Raw genomic sequence first — 12,220 nt, 5'->3', positions numbered from 1 at the left:
CGCATAACGGAGTCCGGACGAGGTGGTCTTGTTACTTGTCATCGGAATCGCAAGCAAACCAGTGATCCACTCGTTTGCCCAGTATATTCAATAATAGGGGCTATTCCTAGGCTAGTAAAAATCGATGTGGCGTAGCCACATTAGACATTAACAATATCTTATTTGGTAACAATAGAATGGTACTCATTGACAAAAAATAAAATGTCGCTGCTTTGGCTTTGCGCCGCTTTGGATCCTTGGGTTTGGCTATGCGGCATAGCCGCATTAAGCCAGCTTCGCCAAAAGCCTTACTTTTGGGAGCCTTACTAACCATACGAGAAAGGTTAGTAGATACAACATATTTTTAAACCTTCTATTTAATGAATTATTAAAATTTTCGCTTTCCGCCTCTTTTTTATGAATCTACAGCACTAAACTAGCATATTCACGAAAGAAAAACATGTTTTCCACTTACAGGGGGAAAAGTACCTAATCAATTACCATATGTGAATTATTGTGTATTTTCATTTTCATGGAATACCACTGTGCAGCAATTATCACCAATGAATCTGAAAAATGTATTTATTGTTTGTGGCACTATAAACTGGATTCTAACCGCACTGCGCACTTGCTATTTTTCTATTAAATTCTTCTCATAGACTGTGTAGCTCGACTGGTCTGTCTATCAAAGTACCATCTCTATCACTTGAAATACATGTGTTTTGACAGCTCGCAGTTTTCAGTAGCAGTTTGATCACTCGCACTTTGAAAGTGCGGAGTCCAGGTTGGTGGGAAGTGCGCAATATTATTCCCAGCGTCTCTTTCAATTAAACATCAGATCAAGAAAAATAGCTCAAATTGTGTTTATATTAGAACGTTACAACTTAAATGAAAGAAATCTTTACACACTACACAGTTGCCTAGTTCAGAATCAATCCGATCAACATTAACATTGTTTAAATACTTAGTTTAATTAAAAGATATGTACCTGTTGTGTAATATAATTTCAGAAACATCAACAACAAAATCGACAAACTACTTTTTACAGGTTTTTACCCTAGAAAAGACAAGACAATTAGCAAGCGATTTCTGGAGCCAGCGTGAGCCCAAATGACGTTTTCGATTTTGACTAATCCCTGTCAAAAAAAAAATGCGGACGAACATGGTCAGGCCAAAGAGAATAGGAAAAGATACGAATAGTGTGAAGCCAAAAATACCTTATTGAGCAGACCAATCGTGCAATGTAAATAAACATTACTCATGCCTGAGTTGGAGGAGATAAGTATTGTAAATCTATCAAAAAAAAATTTGAATTTTTTTCAGAATTTAGAGCAATCGTGATTGTAAGGTGCATTCTAGAGTCTATGTATGAGTAAAAACAAGTTTTAGAATTATTTCATCTCTTTGTTTCGAAATGCACATCGTTTGATAAACATATCCAACGATCGACAAAGGGTTTGTTTTCAAAATATAATAGGAGTCATTTAAAGTGCTGCCTTTGGAAACGGTTTCCAAATTCTAGTGTTGAAATCATCGTAAAGGGAGTGTTGTCGTTTTGACTGATTTTCAATCTGCGTCTCTTTCACTATTCTCTTTGGGTCAGGCGATTTAAAAAGTTTGACGTTTGACTCAACTCGTCTGCGCTAATTGCCCCTAGGAACAAATGCAATTTGCGAATGCGATATAAAGGCAATTTCAATACTTAGACAAATTTTCTGGCGGCTGAAATAGACTTGGTTGTTTTTTGCGTTTTTCAAACATGGCGGTTCATGTTTGGCTTAAATTTAAAATTGTTTTTTTTTTAACAATTGGCGTGTTCCCGCTTGTATTTTGTTTGTTTAGTGCACTTAATTTAGCCAACGAATGTGAAAAATTGTGGAATCGTGTGTAAGTGTAGTTTTTTTTTGTAAAAATTTATTGTCCAGTCTCTTATTATTACTTATTTTGTTACATTGTAAATAAAATTTATATCCATCTACAGTTTTTTGGTTCGTTGGTGTACTGGTCATGTAACATAACATCTGGGAGAATTCCTTCAGTATCAGCTGGCGTGTCCGTCTGGATTGGTGTTGGAGAACTGGGTAGATCCAATCCTCAGGTTGTAGTTTTGTTTTCGCTACATTGAAGAAGGTGATGCTCTATGCTATCTGTTTGATCAGGACAAATACTGCAGCCGGCGTCGGCTCGTCTATTCATTTTGTAGAGTAGCTCGTTGGTAATTATCTTGCGATGAACAACTGAATACCACGCAGATCGTTGATCCGATTTTAGCAGCTTGGAGTAGATGTGTCTATATACTTTCTTCCAGTCGCGTAGTGGATTCTCCCTCACTATTTTCGGTTCCTTCAGTTGTTTTAGGAAGCTGCAGTATATTATACTGGAGCTAGGCGTTCTTGCGATTTCATCAGTTATAAAAGCAGATTCTTTCACCACTGTTCGAATGTGTTCGTATTTCCGGGGTATGGCCAGTAGATTTGTGGGATTGGCGTTGTGTTCTAAGAAACTCCAAAGAAAAGGGAGATCTGAAGCGATTTGTATCATTCGATTTGTCAGCAGAGCCTTGGCTTTGATCGGTGGTGAATGTAGATTTAACCCTCCTCTGTCTTTAGGAAGTATCAGCGTTTCGAAAGCTATCCTGGTCCATCTTTTCCCATACCATAGAAATGATCCAATTCTCGAGATAAACTTTCCACTATGCTTGTTTGGAAGTGGAATTACAGATGCTGTGTACCATAAAACATTAAACATTAAATAGCTTCGATGTTATGTAAGTATTTATCAAAATGACTTTTTGTACGAGATTCAGATTTCGGACGTTGTTCATCCACATACACGTTTGGAACCCTCGTAAAACCGCAGCCCAATTGCGGTCAACTGTGTCGGAGAAGTCTTCAGCAAAATGTATTCCGAGGATTTTCACTGTGTTTTGTATCTGCAACCACTCATTTTGTGGTGTCAAGTTTATCAGACCGATCCTTATAGCTTTAGTTTTCTGGGTGTTTATTCTTGCCCCAGAAACAAATCCGAATGCTTCAAAGGTGTTTAGAACAGCTCGCACCTGATAGTCACTGCCGAGAAACATATAAATATCATCAGCGTTGGCGTTCAAAACAGCATGTGGAAATTCTCTGTGCAGTTTATCAAGCAGTGGTTGCAAATAGATTACAAACAAAAGCATTGATAGTGGATCCCCTTGTCGTACCGATCTCTCTATTTTTATTTCATTTCCCAGTTTGCCATTGATAAGCGCCCTGGAAAAACAATCAATCCGATCAACATTAACATTGTTTAAATACTTAGTTTAATTAAGATATGTACCTGTTGTGTAATATAATTTCAGAAACATCAACAACAAAATCGACAAACTACTTTTTACAGCTTTTTACCCTAGACAAGACAAGACAATTAAGCTTAGTATGCACCTCTTGCGAAATGAACTCGCGAAATATTTTTCCTTCTTCCGTGCGGAATTTTGACATTTGCTCGCGAAAACTAGTCAGTGCGTTTGCTGGTAGATGTCGCTTTTGATAACTGAAAAACGATATCAGCTGTTCTTTGTTTATTTCTTTTTCATGTTTCTGCTATCATTTCCGAATGTTTTAAATAATATATTTTATTAATTCGTCACTGATGTGAATGTAATTGGTGACAATTGTAAAACTATTTGACATTCGTGAAGCTCTCAGGGAAGTGACGTACTCAGCGTAAATCATGTTTCGAGAATGTTTAATCATAATGCTAATTTGTGACGGTTCCGGATGTCTCCGGGCAGTTCAGTCTGACCAATTTCAGACAGCCCATTGCTTGGAATCGGAAGTTTAAATCTTTGGCTGGCCATTTTCTATCTGAATTGGCTGCTTCTACCGGTTCTAGAAGACCCAGGGAAATTATCCAAAATCGTTCAAACCAAATTCATTGCAATTGTCCGAATCGTAAATCTAAATCGGCGTGTGACCATTAGGAAGCAAATCTGACTACCTTGGCCGCCTCTATCGGTTTCACAAGTCTCGGGGAAACTACCTTTCCAAGCACGTTTCGGAATTATGAATGGATTCCAGCTCAAATATAACAAAAGACTCCTGCTCAATCGGTTTCGGGTCGCACTAAAGGCTTTAAACATTGGCTGACGTTAAAAATTGGTTATGATGTTTAATGTTTAATGTTTAATGTTTAATGTTTAATGTTTAATGTTTAATGTTTAATGTTTAATGTTTAATGTTTAATGTTTAATGTTTAATGTTTAATGTTTAATGTTTAATGTTTAATGTTTAATGTTTAATGTTTAATGTTTAATGTTTAATGTTTAATGTTTAATGTTTAATGTTTAATGTTTAATGTTTAATGTTTAATGTTTAATGTTTAATGTTTAATGTTTAATGTTTAATGTTTAATGTTTAATGTTTAATGTTTAATGTTTAATGTTTAATGTTTAATGTTTAATGTTTAATGTTTAATGTTTAATGTTTAATGTTTAATGTTTAATGTTTAATGTTTAATGTTTAATGTTTAATGTTTAATGTTTAATGTTTAATGTTTAATGTTTAATGTTTAATGTTTAATGTTTAATGTTTAATGTTTAATGTTTAATGTTTAATGTTTAATGTTTAATGTTTAATGTTTAATGTTTAATGTTTAATGTTTAATGTTTAATGTTTAATGTTTAATGTTTAATGTTTAATGTTTAATGTTTAATGTTTAATGTTTAATGTTTAATGTTTAATGTTTAATGTTTAATGTTTAATGTTTAATGTTTAATGTTTAATGTTTAATGTTTAATGTTTAATGTTTAATGTTTAATGTTTAATGTTTAATGTTTAATGTTTAATGTTTAATGTTTAATGTTTAATGTTTAATGTTTAATGTTTAATGTTTAATGTTTAATGTTTAATGTTTAATGTTTAATGTTTAATGTTTAATGTTTAATGTTTAATGTTTAATGTTTAATGTTTAATGTTTAATGTTTAATGTTTAATGTTTAATGTTTAATGTTTAATGTTTAATGTTTAATGTTTAATGTTTAATGTTTAATGTTTAATGTTTAATGTTTAATGTTTAATGTTTAATGTTTAATGTTTAATGTTTAATGTTTAATGTTTAATGTTTAATGTTTAATGTTTAATGTTTAATGTTTAATGTTTAATGTTTAATGTTTAATGTTTAATGTTTAATGTTTAATGTTTAATGTTTAATGTTTAATGTTTAATGTTTAATGTTTAATGTTTAATGTTTAATGTTTAATGTTTAATGTTTAATGTTTAATGTTTAATGTTTAATGTTTAATGTTTAATGTTTAATGTTTAATGTTTAATGTTTAATGTTTAATGTTTAATGTTTAATGTTTAATGTTTAATGTTTAATGTTTAATGTTTAATGTTTAATGTTTAATGTTTAATGTTTAATGTTTAATGTTTAATGTTTAATGTTTAATGTTTAATGTTTAATGTTTAATGTTTAATGTTTAATGTTTAATGTTTAATGTTTAATGTTTAATGTTTAATGTTTAATGTTTAATGTTTAATGTTTAATGTTTAATGTTTAATGTTTAATGTTTAATGTTTAATGTTTAATGTTTAATGTTTAATGTTTAATGTTTAATGTTTAATGTTTAATGTTTAATGTTTAATGTTTAATGTTTAATGTTTAATGTTTAATGTTTAATGTTTAATGTTTAATGTTTAATGTTTAATGTTTAATGTTTAATGTTTAATGTTTAATGTTTAATGTTTAATGTTTAATGTTTAATGTTTAATGTTTAATGTTTAATGTTTAATGTTTAATGTTTAATGTTTAATGTTTAATGTTTAATGTTTAATGTTTAATGTTTAATGTTTAATGTTTAATGTTTAATGTTTAATGTTTAATGTTTAATGTTTAATGTTTAATGTTTAATGTTTAATGTTTAATGTTTAATGTTTAATGTTTAATGTTTAATGTTTAATGTTTAATGTTTAATGTTTAATGTTTAATGTTTAATGTTTAATGTTTAATGTTTAATGTTTAATGTTTAATGTTTAATGTTTAATGTTTAATGTTTAATGTTTAATGTTTAATGTTTAATGTTTAATGTTTAATGTTTAATGTTTAATGTTTAATGTTTAATGTTTAATGTTTAATGTTTAATGTTTAATGTTTAATGTTTAATGTTTAATGTTTAATGTTTAATGTTTAATGTTTAATGTTTAATGTTTAATGTTTAATGTTTAATGTTTAATGTTTAATGTTTAATGTTTAATGTTTAATGTTTAATGTTTAATGTTTAATGTTTAATGTTTAATGTTTAATGTTTAATGTTTAATGTTTAATGTTTAATGTTTAATGTTTAATGTTTAATGTTTAATGTTTAATGTTTAATGTTTAATGTTTAATGTTTAATGTTTAATGTTTAATGTTTAATGTTTAATGTTTAATGTTTAATGTTTAATGTTTAATGTTTAATGTTTAATGTTTAATGTTTAATGTTTAATGTTTAATGTTTAATGTTTAATGTTTAATGTTTAATGTTTAATGTTTAATGTTTAATGTTTAATGTTTAATGTTTAATGTTTAATGTTTAATGTTTAATGTTTAATGTTTAATGTTTAATGTTTAATGTTTAATGTTTAATGTTTAATGTTTAATGTTTAATGTTTAATGTTTAATGTTTAATGTTTAATGTTTAATGTTTAATGTTTAATGTTTAATGTTTAATGTTTAATGTTTAATGTTTAATGTTTAATGTTTAATGTTTAATGTTTAATGTTTAATGTTTAATGTTTAATGTTTAATGTTTAATGTTTAATGTTTAATGTTTAATGTTTAATGTTTAATGTTTAATGTTTAATGTTTAATGTTTAATGTTTAATGTTTAATGTTTAATGTTTAATGTTTAATGTTTAATGTTTAATGTTTAATGTTTAATGTTTAATGTTTAATGTTTAATGTTTAATGTTTAATGTTTAATGTTTAATGTTTAATGTTTAATGTTTAATGTTTAATGTTTAATGTTTAATGTTTAATGTTTAATGTTTAATGTTTAATGTTTAATGTTTAATGTTTAATGTTTAATGTTTAATGTTTAATGTTTAATGTTTAATGTTTAATGTTTAATGTTTAATGTTTAATGTTTAATGTTTAATGTTTAATGTTTAATGTTTAATGTTTAATGTTTAATGTTTAATGTTTAATGTTTAATGTTTAATGTTTAATGTTTAATGTTTAATGTTTAATGTTTAATGTTTAATGTTTAATGTTTAATGTTTAATGTTTAATGTTTAATGTTTAATGTTTAATGTTTAATGTTTAATGTTTAATGTTTAATGTTTAATGTTTAATGTTTAATGTTTAATGTTTAATGTTTAATGTTTAATGTTTAATGTTTAATGTTTAATGTTTAATGTTTAATGTTTAATGTTTAATGTTTAATGTTTAATGTTTAATGTTTAATGTTTAATGTTTAATGTTTAATGTTTAATGTTTAATGTTTAATGTTTAATGTTTAATGTTTAATGTTTAATGTTTAATGTTTAATGTTTAATGTTTAATGTTTAATGTTTAATGTTTAATGTTTAATGTTTAATGTTTAATGTTTAATGTTTAATGTTTAATGTTTAATGTTTAATGTTTAATGTTTAATGTTTAATGTTTAATGTTTAATGTTTAATGTTTAATGTTTAATGTTTAATGTTTAATGTTTAATGTTTAATGTTTAATGTTTAATGTTTAATGTTTAATGTTTAATGTTTAATGTTTAATGTTTAATGTTTAATGTTTAATGTTTAATGTTTAATGTTTAATGTTTAATGTTTAATGTTTAATGTTTAATGTTTAATGTTTAATGTTTAATGTTTAATGTTTAATGTTTAATGTTTAATGTTTAATGTTTAATGTTTAATGTTTAATGTTTAATGTTTAATGTTTAATGTTTAATGTTTAATGTTTAATGTTTAATGTTTAATGTTTAATGTTTAATGTTTAATGTTTAATGTTTAATGTTTAATGTTTAATGTTTAATGTTTAATGTTTAATGTTTAATGTTTAATGTTTAATGTTTAATGTTTAATGTTTAATGTTTAATGTTTAATGTTTAATGTTTAATGTTTAATGTTTAATGTTTAATGTTTAATGTTTAATGTTTAATGTTTAATGTTTAATGTTTAATGTTTAATGTTTAATGTTTAATGTTTAATGTTTAATGTTTAATGTTTAATGTTTAATGTTTAATGTTTAATGTTTAATGTTTAATGTTTAATGTTTAATGTTTAATGTTTAATGTTTAATGTTTAATGTTTAATGTTTAATGTTTAATGTTTAATGTTTAATGTTTAATGTTTAATGTTTAATGTTTAATGTTTAATGTTTAATGTTTAATGTTTAATGTTTAATGTTTAATGTTTAATGTTTAATGTTTAATGTTTAATGTTTAATGTTTAATGTTTAATGTTTAATGTTTAATGTTTAATGTTTAATGTTTAATGTTTAATGTTTAATGTTTAATGTTTAATGTTTAATGTTTAATGTTTAATGTTTAATGTTTAATGTTTAATGTTTAATGTTTAATGTTTAATGTTTAATGTTTAATGTTTAATGTTTAATGTTTAATGTTTAATGTTTAATGTTTAATGTTTAATGTTTAATGTTTAATGTTTAATGTTTAATGTTTAATGTTTAATGTTTAATGTTTAATGTTTAATGTTTAATGTTTAATGTTTAATGTTTAATGTTTAATGTTTAATGTTTAATGTTTAATGTTTAATGTTTAATGTTTAATGTTTAATGTTTAATGTTTAATGTTTAATGTTTAATGTTTAATGTTTAATGTTTAATGTTTAATGTTTAATGTTTAATGTTTAATGTTTAATGTTTAATGTTTAATGTTTAATGTTTAATGTTTAATGTTTAATGTTTAATGTTTAATGTTTAATGTTTAATGTTTAATGTTTAATGTTTAATGTTTAATGTTTAATGTTTAATGTTTAATGTTTAATGTTTAATGTTTAATGTTTAATGTTTAATGTTTAATGTTTAATGTTTAATGTTTAATGTTTAATGTTTAATGTTTAATGTTTAATGTTTAATGTTTAATGTTTAATGTTTAATGTTTAATGTTTAATGTTTAATGTTTAATGTTTAATGTTTAATGTTTAATGTTTAATGTTTAATGTTTAATGTTTAATGTTTAATGTTTAATGTTTAATGTTTAATGTTTAATGTTTAATGTTTAATGTTTAATGTTTAATGTTTAATGTTTAATGTTTAATGTTTAATGTTTAATGTTTAATGTTTAATGTTTAATGTTTAATGTTTAATGTTTAATGTTTAATGTTTAATGTTTAATGTTTAATGTTTAATGTTTAATGTTTAATGTTTAATGTTTAATGTTTAATGTTTAATGTTTAATGTTTAATGTTTAATGTTTAATGTTTAATGTTTAATGTTTAATGTTTAATGTTTAATGTTTAATGTTTAATGTTTAATGTTTAATGTTTAATGTTTAATGTTTAATGTTTAATGTTTAATGTTTAATGTTTAATGTTTAATGTTTAATGTTTAATGTTTAATGTTTAATGTTTAATGTTTAATGTTTAATGTTTAATGTTTAATGTTTAATGTTTAATGTTTAATGTTTAATGTTTAATGTTTAATGTTTAATGTTTAATGTTTAATGTTTAATGTTTAATGTTTAATGTTTAATGTTTAATGTTTAATGTTTAATGTTTAATGTTTAATGTTTAATGTTTAATGTTTAATGTTTAATGTTTAATGTTTAATGTTTAATGTTTAATGTTTAATGTTTAATGTTTAATGTTTAATGTTTAATGTTTAATGTTTAATGTTTAATGTTTAATGTTTAATGTTTAATGTTTAATGTTTAATGTTTAATGTTTAATGTTTAATGTTTAATGTTTAATGTTTAATGTTTAATGTTTAATGTTTAATGTTTAATGTTTAATGTTTAATGTTTAATGTTTAATGTTTAATGTTTAATGTTTAATGTTTAATGTTTAATGTTTAATGTTTAATGTTTAATGTTTAATGTTTAATGTTTAATGTTTAATGTTTAATGTTTAATGTTTAATGTTTAATGTTTAATGTTTAATGTTTAATGTTTAATGTTTAATGTTTAATGTTTAATGTTTAATGTTTAATGTTTAATGTTTAATGTTTAATGTTTAATGTTTAATGTTTAATGTTTAATGTTTAATGTTTAATGTTTAATGTTTAATGTTTAATGTTTAATGTTTAATGTTTAATGTTTAATGTTTAATGTTTAATGTTTAATGTTTAATGTTTAATGTTTAATGTTTAATGTTTAATGTTTAATGTTTAATGTTTAATGTTTAATGTTTAATGTTTAATGTTTAATGTTTAATGTTTAATGTTTAATGTTTAATGTTTAATGTTTAATGTTTAATGTTTAATGTTTAATGTTTAATGTTTAATGTTTAATGTTTAATGTTTAATGTTTAATGTTTAATGTTTAATGTTTAATGTTTAATGTTTAATGTTTAATGTTTAATGTTTAATGTTTAATGTTTAATGTTTAATGTTTAATGTTTAATGTTTAATGTTTAATGTTTAATGTTTAATGTTTAATGTTTAATGTTTAATGTTTAATGTTTAATGTTTAATGTTTAATGTTTAATGTTTAATGTTTAATGTTTAATGTTTAATGTTTAATGTTTAATGTTTAATGTTTAATGTTTAATGTTTAATGTTTAATGTTTAATGTTTAATGTTTAATGTTTAATGTTTAATGTTTAATGTTTAATGTTTAATGTTTAATGTTTAATGTTTAATGTTTAATGTTTAATGTTTAATGTTTAATGTTTAATGTTTAATGTTTAATGTTTAATGTTTAATGTTTAATGTTTAATGTTTAATGTTTAATGTTTAATGTTTAATGTTTAATGTTTAATGTTTAATGTTTAATGTTTAATGTTTAATGTTTAATGTTTAATGTTTAATGTTTAATGTTTAATGTTTAATGTTTAATGTTTAATGTTTAATGTTTAATGTTTAATGTTTAATGTTTAATGTTTAATGTTTAATGTTTAATGTTTAATGTTTAATGTTTAATGTTTAATGTTTAATGTTTAATGTTTAATGTTTAATGTTTAATGTTTAATGTTTAATGTTTAATGTTTAATGTTTAATGTTTAATGTTTAATGTTTAATGTTTAATGTTTAATGTTTAATGTTTAATGTTTAATGTTTAATGTTTAATGTTTAATGTTTAATGTTTAATGTTTAATGTTTAATGTTTAATGTTTAATGTTTAATGTTTAATGTTTAATGTTTAATGTTTAATGTTTAATGTTTAATGTTTAATGTTTAATGTTTAATGTTTAATGTTTAATGTTTAATGTTTAATGTTTAATGTTTAATGTTTAATGTTTAATGTTTAATGTTTAATGTTTAATGTTTAATGTTTAATGTTTAATGTTTAATGTTTAATGTTTAATGTTTAATGTTTAATGTTTAATGTTTAATGTTTAATGTTTAATGTTTAATGTTTAATGTTTAATGTTTAATGTTTAATGTTTAATGTTTAATGTTTAATGTTTAATGTTTAATGTTTAATGTTTAATGTTTAATGTTTAATGTTTAATGTTTAATGTTTAATGTTTAATGTTTAATGTTTAATGTTTAATGTTTAATGTTTAATGTTTAATGTTTAATGTTTAATGTTTAATGTTTAATGTTTAATGTTTAATGTTTAATGTTTAATGTTTAATGTTTAATGTTTAATGTTTAATGTTTAATGTTTAATGTTTAATGTTTAATGTTTAATGTTTAATGTTTAATGTTTAATGTTTAATGTTTAATGTTTAATGTTTAATGTTTAATGTTTAATGTTTAATGTTTAATGTTTAATGTTTAATGTTTAATGTTTAATGTTTAATGTTTAATGTTTAATGTTTAATGTTTAATGTTTAATGTTTAATGTTTAATGTTTAATGTTTAATGTTTAATGTTTAATGTTTAATGTTTAATGTTTAATGTTTAATGTTTAATGTTTAATGTTTAATGTTTAATGTTTAATGTTTAATGTTTAATGTTTAATGTTTAATGTTTAATGTTTAATGTTTAATGTTTAATGTTTAATGTTTAATGTTTAATGTTTAATGTTTAATGTTTAATGTTTAATGTTTAATGTTTAATGTTTAATGTTTAATGTTTAATGTTTAATGTTTAATGTTTAATGTTTAATGTTTAATGTTTAATGTTTAATGTTTAATGTTTAATGTTTAATGTTTAATGT

The 12,220-nt window shown here is 22.2% G+C and overlaps 1 protein-coding gene across 17 annotated transcripts in view; it reads right to left on the bottom strand.

Annotated features, from left to right (window-relative positions):
• The window catches only part of LOC131682870 (lysosomal-associated transmembrane protein 4B), an 897,979-nt gene extending 894,612 nt beyond the window's left edge, over positions 1 to 3,367 (bottom strand). For 6 of the 17 annotated variants that reach the window (XR_009304217.1, XR_009304218.1, XM_058964641.1 and 3 more), the window contains exon 1: positions 968 to 1,120. The gene's annotated coding sequence lies outside the window, so the exon portion shown is untranslated. Of the gene's footprint in view, positions 1 to 454; positions 553 to 967; positions 1,121 to 3,297 lie in introns of those variants that run through there. The other 11 variants (XR_009304220.1, XM_058964655.1, XM_058964653.1 and 8 more) reach the window with 7 other exon arrangements.
• Positions 3,368 to 12,220: the final 8,853 nt, after the last annotated feature.

Source organism: Topomyia yanbarensis, chromosome 2 (genome assembly GCF_030247195.1).
Source record: "Topomyia yanbarensis strain Yona2022 chromosome 2, ASM3024719v1, whole genome shotgun sequence".
NCBI classification, from domain to species: Eukaryota; Metazoa; Arthropoda; class Insecta; order Diptera; family Culicidae; genus Topomyia; species Topomyia yanbarensis.
The sequence above is the reverse complement of the archived record's forward strand: the minus strand, read 5'-3'. Positions and strand labels throughout refer to the sequence as shown.